The sequence below is a fragment of the Carlito syrichta genome, unplaced genomic scaffold (assembly GCF_000164805.1).
Source record: "Carlito syrichta isolate Samal-C Ts95f unplaced genomic scaffold, Tarsius_syrichta-2.0.1 Scaffold236941, whole genome shotgun sequence".
Classification (NCBI taxonomy): domain Eukaryota; kingdom Metazoa; phylum Chordata; class Mammalia; order Primates; family Tarsiidae; genus Carlito; species Carlito syrichta.
Window position 1 is genome coordinate 261375 of NW_007181037.1, and position 13016 is coordinate 274390.

Consider the following 13016-nt stretch of genomic DNA (forward strand, 5'->3'; position numbering starts at 1 on the left):
AGACTGAAATCCTGGTCTGTGTGTCTAAGAGAGCCCATTGGATTCGCTCAGACATATGCTGGGCTATCTTAGGGCATAAGTAGAAAAAGAAGTTTTGCGGGATCCATCAAATGTGCCCCCATGGAAAATATCACAGCACCTGTGCCCACTGCGGTTGGGTCCTCAGCCTCAGCCTCATTAGCTGAGTGAGTCACGTTACCATGCCAAACTAAAATCTGATGAAAGTATGTGTTTCAAGGCTGGGAACATTTTTGGATGATGTCACCTTTGTGTCACTTTTATGTTCATTATTAGAGTTGAGAAAACTGAGACACAGAGAAGTTACGTGTTTCATCCCAGGCTAAACAACTAGTTAGCAGGTGACTGAGACCAGACCAAGGTTGTCCACTCATTGTTCAGTATTTGTTCAGTCATCTATGACTTCAATTAAATATCTTGATTATATATTTTTAAAGTGGTCTTTACCTTTTTTTTTTTTAGTTTTTGATGGCAAAAGCTGAAATCTTTTTATTTAAACTATATGTTATCGATATGGCTATATATTTTTAATTCAGTAAGAAGTATATACTCAAAGTATAGGGCCACTTCCTAGGGCAGTAATGTCTTCTCAAATTATCTTTGTTTTGGATCTTGATTACTATGTTTATATATTCTTTTAAAAACACAGTGCATTCCATTTAATCAAGATAATATTTCAATGTTCCGATTCAATCCTAATATTAAGGAAGTTAGAAGCTAATTATAGCAGAAAATGCTAAAAAAAACTCAGAAAACAAAACAAAACAAAAAACAAAGAAATGGTAACAAGTCTTAGGAGCGTTGCTCTTCAAATATTAATCTAAGAGTTGAGGGGAATTCTCTAGATTTTTCTACTGTCAAGATTTTTTTATTATCTGTAAATCATTCCATATGACATAGTCTTTACACATTCACACAGATAATAAACTGTAAGTCATTAGAAGAAAAACTGCAAACATGAGAGAAAAATAAATCATGGTTTAGATTTTAAAAAAAAAAAAGCTCATAAAATATTGAAGTTGGTGGTAGGGGCAAGTCTTATATTTTTGAACAGCTGGTAACTGCCTTTACTATGTGACTTGTGAGATTCTAGGGAAATTTCCCTGCCTGAATTTGTAGGGGCCCCTTTTCAAATGTAAGCACTGTGTTCTGGAAGCATCTATGTCAGATGAGCTCATCAGAACAATTCTTGGCAGAGCCCCAGCAGGGAAAGCGCTGGACTCCCCAAAGCTGCAGAGCAGAAAATTGGGGCGCTGGGATTCAGGAGAGGAGGGCCCGAGGGTGGCCGTGACTCCTTCATGATCTGCTCCCAGCCTGACCCAGTTAGGAGGCTGTTTTTTTTGTTCAGAGGATAGTTTGTTTATTTGGAAGAAGATGGTCTGTTGCCTTTTATTTTTAATAGCTGAAACTTTTTATCCCATCTCCTTGGACACATTAAACCCTTGAAATAAAATTGCCCCCTTTCACAAGAGTCTGTCCTCATTTTGGCTAGCCTGGGTGGTCATTTGTTTGACTCAAAAGAGGGTGTTGTTTGAGTCTCAACTGGGCACAGGCAGCTGTGAGGAGACCACCGTCCTGTCCTCAAGGCCCTGTCTGGGGACCAGGCCCTGTGAGGGGTGCTAACCCTGGTTGCGAAGGCCATCCCATCGGGGGACTGTATGTCGAGGCCCTTCCCTACACACTGCACACACACACAGGGTCTCGGGTGCTGGCCTGACGTGGGTCCACTGATTCACCACACTGTTCCAGATCTCAGTGCTCCGAAGCGCCCTGCCTTATCCACTTGCCAGAAATCAGGCAGTTCTGCTCCTGGCCCTGAGCCTTGTGGAACTGCTTAGCATACAGCTGAGAGTGGCCAGCGCCTGCCGCTGAGCCTGCTCCCAGGGTGAAATAATATCATCCTGTGATGCTGCGTGGTTTGGAAGGAAAGGGAAAGGGTGAAAGGATCCTAGGATTTGCAGAGCCCCTGGAGAGAATGAGGACACTCATTTTCACCTAGGTCTAGGGAGGGGGTAAGGACTCCCAACCAGGAGGAGAAAGCAGACCTCAGGACGCTACAATGGTGCCCTTTGCCCCCTCGGACCTTACATGTTACTTCCTGAATGGAAAGGGAGAAGAGGACTAGGCCCAGTTCCATGCTTTTAAAGCAAAATCGTCTTGTGTAACATCACCTGTCCAACTTTACAAAGACATTGCTGTTACAGCAATTTGTTTTCTTTTCTGCTTTTCTTTTTTTTTTTTTCAAGTTGGGGTCTCATTCTGTTGCCCAGCTGGAGTGCGGTGGCATGACCATGGCTCCCCACAGCCTCGACCTCCTAGGTTCAGGCGATCTTCCCAATGCAGCCTCCCTAGTAGCTGAGACTGCAAACACAAACACACGCCACCACGCCCAGCTAATTTTTTAGTTTTTTGTAGAGACGAGGTCTCACTATGTTGCTTAGGCTGGTCTTGAATTCCTGGGTTCAAGCAGTCCTTCCACTTTGGCTTCCCAAAGTGTTGGGATTACAGGTGTGAGGCAGTAATTTGTTTTCAAATATTCAAGCATCTTATAGCTATTTCCCATATTTCCTGGGAACAACTAGGTTTTCTAAAAATGTGTAAGTCTTTCCAAACCCTTCTTCTTTTACATTTACCAGAAAATAATTTTTAAATGAGTGCCAGCATTGACGCAAACTCAACTTATAGCAACCATGCTGTGAAAAGGCAATTGTCTTAGGCTCTTTTCTCTTCGTCCAGAGCTGGAAATTTGGTTCCCTGGTATGGAGGTGGTGTGAGGGTTCTCTGAGCCCAGGCACACTAGGGCATATCCCAGCATCTGAATCTCTTCTCTAGCTAGAGTATAAACTCCTTTATTTCCAGGGTAGGGAAGTACCTGGCACACAGAACATATTGAATGAAAGAATGAATGATGAAAAGTTGTTTTTTTTTTTAATGAAAAGCAACTGTTATAATTTCCAAAGGAGGGAGGGCATCTCTTTCCTGCTGAAGCCACGCCCCTTTCCACTCTCTGAGCTTCCGTGAATGTGGATTTCTTGTGCTGTCATTTTAACTCTGCTGGTTACACATGCCAAGTTTTCAAAAATGTCAAGTTGGGCTCCTTTCCCAGTCATTATTGCAATCTCAGTAGGCTTACTCCATCTGAAGAGCAGGAAGACAGGAGAGGATATCTTCCCAGGGAGAACACTGCTTCTGTGACACTGTTTATTCGGCTTGGCTGCAAAATGTGGAAAGTAATATATGTTCAAAAAAAAAGATGCGTAATTTACAGCTTCTTAATTCATAAAGAATTCAGTGAATCATGTTAGCCCTCTTGGATTCTGGAGAAGCCTGAAAATTGGCCAGAGTCAGCAAAGGTTTTCAGAAAGCTATGCATTTCAGTCTGCTTGAAAATTTTGGGCCCCGAATGTTCTTGAACTTTGGAAGAACATAGGAAATACTGTGGAAATTTCCACTCCATCCTAACCAGCTGAGACTGCCCTGTGAATGAAACCTCAGGCATTACCTCCACTTCTTAAGCATCATTTTTCTTAAATAAAATGGGTAAGGGATTTGGAGTATCTACTTTTTAAGTATTTCAGTAAAGACCTGTTTCCTGAATCTTTGAAGATGCTTTGTCTCCAATTAGTTCAAAATTTAGCTTCTAATTGCCAGCTGAGCGAGGGACCTAGGACACGGTGTACATGGTTTTCCGTTTCAGTTGCCCCTGCTGGGTGACTTGGCCAGTGGTTTAACCTCTGTGGGTCTCCCTTGTCTCATCTGTACAATGGGACCATATTACCTGCCTAGCCTGCATCCCAGGGTTGTTGGAAGAGTCAATTGAAATTCTTCACAAAAGTGCTTTGGAAGCTAAAAATCTCCAGAACATATTTCCATATTGGTGCTCTCATCCCCTTGGTGCTGTTAGTGACTCCAAATGACCTAACGGGACCATTTACTACAGATGTGGAGCTTCTCTGCTCGGAAAATCAGCAAGGCCTACTGTTTTCCTGGGATCCAGGACACGCTGAGCCCTGAACCTTTCTTCAGGTCCACCTCTGCTGAGGTCTTGGATTGCCTCACTAGACCCCTTCCCCTGGGAACTTGTTTCTAAGGAAACTGCTACTCTTTGTGTTCTCAACAGCTGGAGATGCATTTTGATCCCAGCCTGCTGGCACATATTTGTCCCGTGTTTATTTACTTGGAAACCTAAGCTCCTGTAGGTCCTGGGTTGTAAAGTCACATAAGCGTGCACTTTCCACCTCCAAGGTATAGGGGAAAGGTACCCCGGAGCCACCAGATGCTGTGCCAGGCTGATGTGAGCCATCCGGGGGTGCAGAGGACAAAGGAGCCCCTACTTTAGAAACGGCCTTTCCAATCCGTTTGTCCTGGAGTGTATCTAAAGCAGGAGACTCAGGCGTTTTTAGGACTGAAGGCCACTTGTGGGGTGGCCTTAACAAGACCTGCGGGTGTCCCTGGGAGCTCTGGGTTGAAGTAGGGGGTGAGAGAGGAGAGGAGGGAACAGCAAAGGGATTTTGGAGAGAGAAGAACAGGGTGCTACCAGCTGCCACCTGAATTTGGCTGCCACCACATAGCCACAGCCGTGTATGTGGCGTGTCGCAAATTATCATGCTTTCGCTTGTGTTAGTTGCTCATCCTCATGGCCTCTCCTGGTGTATGTATTGCCCCCCAAACGCCCCCCAGGCCCCTCTTATAGACCAGGATGGTAAGCTCAGAGAGGCTGATCAAACCATGAATGCCCTGGAGCCACTGGATGCTGTGCCAGGCTGATGTGAGCCATCCGGGGGTGCAGAGGACAAAGGAGCCCCAACTTTAGAAATGGCCTTTCCAATCCGCTTGTCCTGGGGCCATGTAAGGGCCCCAGGACAAGGGGCCAAGAGTCACCCAGGTTGCTGGTGCAAGAGAAATGTGGGAGTCATCGTAAGGTGGTATTAAAGAATGAGGCCAGAAGGACCCCAGGCCAGTGAAGACCAGTAAACTCCAGGTAGAGCCGGGCCCACAGGAAACGCAGGTACCACAGCACGGCCAAGCTGCATGGTGGGAAAGCCAGGAGTTGTTGAGAATAGAAGCCAGTATGTCGGTGTGCTGGGTTGCCCAGGGGTTCCCAGCTCCCTTCAGCCACTCACTGTCCTCTTCCTTCTGACAGTGGCCTTCCCTATCTGTCACCTGCTGTGCCCTACAACCCACATTCCAGCTCCAAAGAGTGACTCTGATTCATCCCATCAGTCACTCTCTCCAGCACCTCACACGTTGTGTTTGGCTGCCACTGAGACTCACATCCTCCCTGCTGTGGTCATAAGAGTGGGGGAGGGGGATGGGACAGGAATGTGGCCACCTGGATGTGAAGTGCCTGTGTTAGTTTCCTATTGTTGCAGTGACAGTTTCTCAACATGTTAGTTTCCTATTGTTGCTGTGACAGTTTCTCACACACCTGGTGGCTTAACCAATAGTTATCTTACCCACCAACACAGGCCTCACCAGGCCAAACTCAAGATGTTGGCAGGGCTGCGTTCCTTTCTGGAAGCTTTACAGGAAAATCCACGTCCTTGCTCACTCGGGTGGTTGACAGCGTCCATTTCCTTGTAGTTGTAGGGCTGAGACTCCGTTTTCTTGCTGGCTATCAGCTGAGGGCTGTTCCCATTTTCTAGAAGCCCTATGCCTTAGATTGTAGCCCTGCCTCCGTCTTCAAAATCACCAATGATGGATTGAGCCCCCTCATGCTTTAAATCTCTCCTTCTTCCATCTCATTTCTCTAACTCTGCTGGGAAGGATGCTCCTCTTTTTGAAGGGAGACCCCCAAAAAACAGGAATTATCCTTCTGGAGGGTGGGCCCCTTGTAGTACAGGCTTTCCCAGCTAGGCAAATGTCTTAGGAACCCATTGGCATTAGTATACCAGCTAGTGTTGTGAGAGGCTGCAATGCAGAAGAAGCGTCCCAAGTTGAGGCAAACAGTAACTGGTTCTTCCACCATGACAACGCTCCTGCCCGCACTGCACCAAGTGTTCAGCAGTTTTTGACCAAAAGGCATGATCCCAGTGCCTCACCCTCCCCATTCACCCAGTCTCACCCCAGATCACTTTTTGTTTTCTTGGATTAAAAAGTCCTTAAAAGTAAACATTTTGCTGATATGAAAGAGGTGAAGCAAAAAACGGCAGAAGCACTAAAAGGCACTAAAATTAACATGTTTAAAAACTGTTTTGAGGAGTGGAAAAAGCATTTTGATAGGTGTATTGTATTAAATGAAGAGTATTTTGAGAGTGACTGAAGTATAAACATGTAAGAATTAATATCCAATTTTTTATAAATAAATTCTGGGGTTTTTTGCACACACACACCCCCCCTTGCATCCATTAGATTGGTCCCACCCAGATAATTCAGCATAATCTCCCCATTCTCAAGGTTCACAACCTCAGTCACATTTGCAAAGTCCCTTCTGCCATATAAAGTAAAATATTCACAGGTTCAGGGATGAGGGTGTGGACATCTTTGAAGTCCCTTATTTTACCTACCACAGTATCACCAAGGACTGCTTACTTAGCAGGGGACTAAGAAACTGTGGCAGGGATATGGGTATGACAGGAACTCTGACACTTGGCCCATCCCACCCACAAGTGCTTTCCACTGCGAATGCTGCCACGCAGTGGCACCAAACCATGGCTTGCCTGTCCCTGGTCTGCAAAACCAAGTGGCCAGTCAAATATTTTGTTTTTTCTCCTTGCATTGGAGACTCATCCATTCATTCATCTTTCATTCATTCAGTAAATCTCAATTCTCAATTTCATACTTTCTGTGTGAGAGGCATGATGATAGGAGCTGAAGAAGAAATGTTGAGTTGAAATAGACACTGTCTGTCCTCATGGAGCTCATGGTCCTATATGGGAGACAGGTATTAATCCCCACATCACAGAAATGTATGTGAAATTGCAGCTGTGTCACATCCTACAATACAGAGACATGGCACATGTCCTGGCATAGAATGAGACAGCTGGCAAGTCTGGATGTCACAGGAGTAATGATTGAACTAAGATCTGGAGAAAGAGGAGAAGGAAGAACATCTAGACTTAGGGAACAGCACAGGCAAAGGCCCTGTAGCAGAAGGGAGCACAGTGAGCACAGAGGAAGGATCAGGGAGGCTGAAGCAAGGTGAGTTGAGGGAGGAAGGAAAGAGCTCAGTTCAGTTATATGGGCAGGCCCTACAGAACCTCAAGGCCCTGGGGAGGCACTACAGGATTTACAGCAAAAGAGGCATGTTTACATTTCAGCATGGGGGAAAACTGTAACTTTGGCTACAGCATGCAGAATAGAGAAGGGTTTCACATAGATGTGGATAGACCAGTTAATCAGAAGCTACTGCAGTGATCCAAGTGGGAGATAAACCAAGGAACAGGTATTTTAGGGGCATCAACCATGCGCAAGGACCAGTTCCAGGTGGAGACGGGTGGCAATGGGGCAGCATTTGCAAAGAGACATCACTATCCTTCCAGTTGCTTGCTGCCTGGTTAGCAACAGAAGATCCCAACTGGAAGCTCTTAACACCAACAATGGAGATCATAGCTCAGTGCGGCAAGATAGGAGTTGTCATTGGATGGGAAATGTTTAGTTAGCACAAGGATGATGCCGACACGTAGCAATCTGAGAAGCGAGGTGAGGAAAGAAAGCAGGGAGAGATGGTGATGTCAGGGGCAGTTTTCCAGAAGAGGAGAGGTGGGTGCTGGGTCTTTAGAGGTAGATGCAGATAGACAGGGGTAAGGCTCAGGCGGAACCCAGGAGGGAACTGTTTTGGATGAAGTGACACTTTAGAAAATGAGCACGAGCCTGAGATCTCGGGGCTTTACGGTGGTGAAATGCCTATCTGGCAGGAGCAGAGGGCTCAGAGAGGTGAGGAACTTGGAGACAGGGAAGTGCTTTTTCAGATGTGCCCACAGGGAGGAGCCCGCTGCTCTGACGGTTGCCCAAGCAGGTTTGCTGGCCTACTCTCTCGATGTAAGGTCCCACCAGGGACATCGGCCATGAAGGCTGCCAGAGCACAGCCAGGTGCATCCGCCACCACCTGTCAGCTGAGCGCATCTGCTCAGGGCTCGCCCCTCCCTGTGAATCAGCAGAGCGGCTGCAGCTGTGTCGCCGCCACTGGCGCTGAGTGCTGTGCCTTTGCTGGGCCAGGTGGCTCCTGCTTACTGAGGCGGTGATTCTCAACCTCCACCACGTGGGCAGTCACCTGGGAGGTTTTAAAAACTCTTGGTGCCGGGGTCCCACACCCAACGATTCTGGCTTAATTGGTCTAGGGTGCAGCCTGGGCTGTGGGATTTTTTTTTTTTTTTTTAAGCTTCAGAAGTGATGCCAACATGTAACTAAGGTTGAGAACTACTGAGAAATTAACAGCACGTCCTTTCTTGACTATGTTAGCAGGAGCGTTTCCACTGAGACGCACCCCCTGTATAACTTAGAGAAACTTACCTTCTCATCCTCTGCTCGTTTGGAAAAAACTGTATTTGCCTTCCCCTTAGAAATTGTTGTTAGGTTTTTAATTGGCATATGCAAATAAATGTCATTAGGCTTGATGGCATAGTGCAATATTTGTTGTGTCTATGAATACTCTGCATGTGTCTTAAGCCAGTCTTTCTTCTAAAGTTGAAGTGGATAATATTTATTATCTAGAAACCAAAGAGTGTATTTAACTGTATATTTCATGTCTCATTTTAGGTTTCCATGCTTTAGGCAATAAAACAAAGAGCGAGCACTTTGATGAATAAAAGATTTTAACATATGAACAGCTTTGTATTTAGGTTGACAAGGCGCTTAGAATCTATTGCTGTCTCTTCAAAGAGAAATGTGACATTCTTTAAATGCAGGCCTATTCATACAAAGATATAAATGCTAAATAAAAAGACGTGGGTGAGTAGAACTACACTTAAATTGCAGTCAGGAAATGTTCTATAAATACAGTCAGAGAGCTTGCTATTGAAAGAAGCTATAGGCTAAGGTTTTATAAAAGTGAAAACCTAATGGCTTCATTTATCTGCGTTAACATTTTGAATCTCATACCCTACATTTGTTTTGCAGGAGCTGGCACAGCTCTATGGTTGTCCTCAATTGCTTTGCCACTTGTAATATTTTTTCTTTGCCCAACTGTTTTACATACACAGTATAAATTCCCCAAAGGCGAAGTGACCTCCAAACGTGTTCTTAAAAATATTTTGCAAAGTCTGAAGACAGGAAAAGTAAGTGTAAAATATCTAAGAGATTTATTGGAATCTCAGCTTGAATTCTAATTGCAAGTTCTTATGAAAATGTCAATATTAACATGAAATAGCTGGCAGTTTTTCTAATAAATGTAAATTGAATTAGATAGTGTGTAATTGGAAAAATACTTTCTTCACTCAGGCTCTCCCAAAACAAGCCTCAGAGTCTGTTGGCTGCAGCAGCCTTGCCCTCTAATGGCTAGAAATTGAAGAGCAAGACTAAAACACTTGACTATAAGGAGAATAAAACTAAGCAGAGGGAATGGCTGTCATTTGTCACCATATGGAGGGCCCCTTCCCAAGGTAGGGCACGATGTAAATGTTAGCAGGAGTTTATTATTAAAAGGAGGTGGCTAGGTGGGGACTGAGGGATGGGGAGCCAAGGGCGTGCTAAGTGCCCTTGGAACTTCAGGACAATGCTTGGTCTCCTAAAATGCAGTTGAAAGGTATAACAGGCCTTATAATATTTACAAATGTAAATTCCTAGAAGAAGAGTATTTATTTATAGAATAAATACTCTAGCCTGGACATTGTGATGGTCCCTGTCCATGATCGTTGAGATTCGCAAAGTACATTTAACAAACTGCTTTTATTCTCTTACAACTGGCTAGCTAATGTCACAGAGTAGAAATAATACCAGTAAGTGTGGTTTGGCAGGAATTTGATACGAAGTTTGATTTTGTCCCATGTGACATGTTCATTCATCTTCTGGGAAAGCAGCCAGGAATGAATGGGACTTGTGGGGGCTCAACTGGCTACAAAATCATGCAGCCTATAGAAACAGACCACTTTTTCCCTGATCCTAAACCCATGCAGATATTCACCACTGAATGAAAAAATTTTAATCAAAGCCTACTCAGATTCATGACAAGCAAAGCTTTTAAAAAACAGCTCTGCAAGAAACGCCAGTCACCTAATGGATAAGACACTGGTCTCCTCAAAAATGACTGCATTTCATATTACAAACTAAAAACACAGTGGAATTTTATTAACACTCAACTAAACATTTCTATACTCATCTCCTTTTGCATTAAAGAAGAAAGCAACACTGACGTAACTTTTATAGTAAGATGACTGCCCCTTGGCCATCCTGCCAAGTTTGAAACACTCCTCTCAGTTTTTGAAATTAACTAACTCTTAGATGAGACTTGTAGAAGGCGTCAACAGATACATAAAAGAAAGTTTTAGCTTCAACAAGAAAAGGAGGAAACTTTGATGACAAGAAATCTCAGATATGATTGATGGCATTCTATGTCTGATCACCATTAGTAGAAACCCTATGAGATTAAGAAAAATGACCTAAATCAAGGCAGTAAGATTAGCCAAAACCAGCTTTGATTACTGCTGATCTTTATTTCTCTAGATAACTATTACTGTGTGTATATTTATTTTTTACTTGCTCATATATTGCTTCTTAGAGACCTTTCAAGTTATTTCATGCTTGTATAAATCTCATGTTGTTAACTAAAATTAACTAATGTTAGAGTATGATCTCCTTTTTTTAATCTCAGTACTCTGTTAAAACCCAATATCCAATACAATGTGTGGAGCAGAGCACCAATGATCTTTGTTTCTTTTCTCCACCTGCATGTGCACTTTCAATACATTTTGAACACCTGTAATGTGTCAGGCGCTAACAAACTTTCTCCAGTTCATATTCTTCCAACCCATGGTCAGACCATCTGGTGTGCAAATCTGATAATGATATTCATCTGCTGAACACTCAGTGTCTATCTGTCCCTTAAATTTAATGGTAGCCATCATCATTATAATAATAATATCATTGTTATTTGACCAAAAGGCATCACAGCCAAATGTGAATCTACAATTACCTTGATAAAATTTCAATTAGAAAAATGCATCATATGCTGATAGAGAAAGGATAGGTTAATCAATAAGTTGTGTAGGAAAAATTGCATAGTTAAGAAACCCAACATATATCAAATAAACCCAGATGGATTAAAAAGTAAAAAATGTGAAAAATTAGAAAACTGTAGAGGGACATATAACTGAACTGGAAGATGGCAAAGCACCCAAGAAATGGAAGAAATCACAAATGACAAGAATTTCAGATTTGACCCTAGATAAATTAACAGTTTATTTCACACAAAAACCATTATCGGAAATGTTAAAAGGCAAATTAAACAGACAATATTCTATAATTGTGACAAAACATTAATACTTTAAGATATTAAGATAAAAGAGCTCTTATAAATCAGTAAAAAACCAACTAATCCTCCAATTGAAAAATTACAAACAAAATTCCAGATAATCTAAAAAATGCTCTGCTTCATCCATATTTTTTAAACATTGCAAAATAAAGCAATAAACCACCTTTAATATATCAAATTGGAAGAGATGTCAGAAATTATAAATACTGGTGTGCTCATAAATGTTTAACAAGCACCTCTATGTGGGGTGGGGCTGTTTTGTAATATTTACCAATTTCTGTGGTGTAAATACTCTCACCATAGTGATTTCAAACTACAAACATGACATCACTGAACATTGTAGAGTTAGGAGGTGTGCACTTGTCTTTTATAAGCTGTTATAAGCTGGCTTCTGCTCATCTCTGAATTATGTTTAGTGCTGTCAAGGGTACATCAAAGTGGACATGTCCATCTATTTCTGGTGTCAGGATTCTGGTATAGTGGTCTATGTTGTGCATTGCCAATGACCCAGCCCCTCGCCTGCACAGTGTATCATAATACACTTGTATCTCTGCCAGTCTGAGAGGTGAGAAGTGATGTGTCAGCAGAACTTTAAGTTGCATTTCTCTCTTTATGAGTAAAGTTAAGCATTTTCTCACATATTTTAGAAGCATTTGTATTTTTTCTTTCTCGTCGTATCATTGGCCATTTTGTTCACGTTCTGATTTCTAGAAATGATTTAGAAAATTACAGGAATTAGTCTGTTTATTTGGGATATGATTTGCAAGTTTTTTCCCCAAGTTAGTAATCTTTTTAAACATTCTTTGTGGTGTTTTTTAATGCATAGTTAATTTCTTTGTAGCCAAATTTATCAAACTTTTTCTTTATTGGAGTTTCTAAGTTTTGAGTTATACTCAGAAAGATTTTATTAACTCAAACTACAGAAAATATTCTCCATGATGTCTTTCAGGGCTTTGTTGTTATTCATGTTAAATTAAAAGCTTTACTTCTTCTGACATTTATTCTGATGTCAGGGGTAACATATCAATCTGGTATCTTTCTTTCCACATGGCTAACAAATTATCCCAGCAGTTATAGAATAATTCATCTTTTCCTCATTAAAGTGTCACCTTTATCACAATAAATTCTTGATTTCAGAGAGACTGTTTTTTGCTTTTACTTTTTATTTTGTTCCATTAATGTGTGCCTTTATATATAGGAGAATACTATTCTATATGTATATTTTATGTGTATATATATATTCCAGTGTGTATAAACTATTATATGATGATATAGTATAGATTGTATTATGCAATATACAATAATATAGTTATACAACAACTATTGCTTTCATTTATTTTATTATCTGGCCGTGTCCAGTCACTTCTCATTATTTGGCTTTTTCCTCACTTGTCCTAACTCTTGACTTTGTTCACTTTTTCTTGAGAACTTTAAAATCACTAGTTCAGCTCCATACCCCCTACTCTAGTACATACCCAGAGAACCCTATTGTTATTTACTAGATTCACATTAACCTTTAGATTACTATAGGGAGAATTGACATCTTTCTGTTGAGTCTTATTATTTGAGAGTATATCTTGCTTTTACATTT

At 42.1% G+C, this 13016-nt stretch overlaps 1 protein-coding gene across 2 annotated transcripts in view; it reads left to right on the plus strand.

Annotated features, from left to right (window-relative positions):
* UST (uronyl 2-sulfotransferase) overlaps positions 1-13016 on the plus strand; it is a 322433-nt gene that overhangs the window by 201935 nt on the left and 107482 nt on the right. The gene's annotated exons all lie outside the window — the stretch shown is intronic.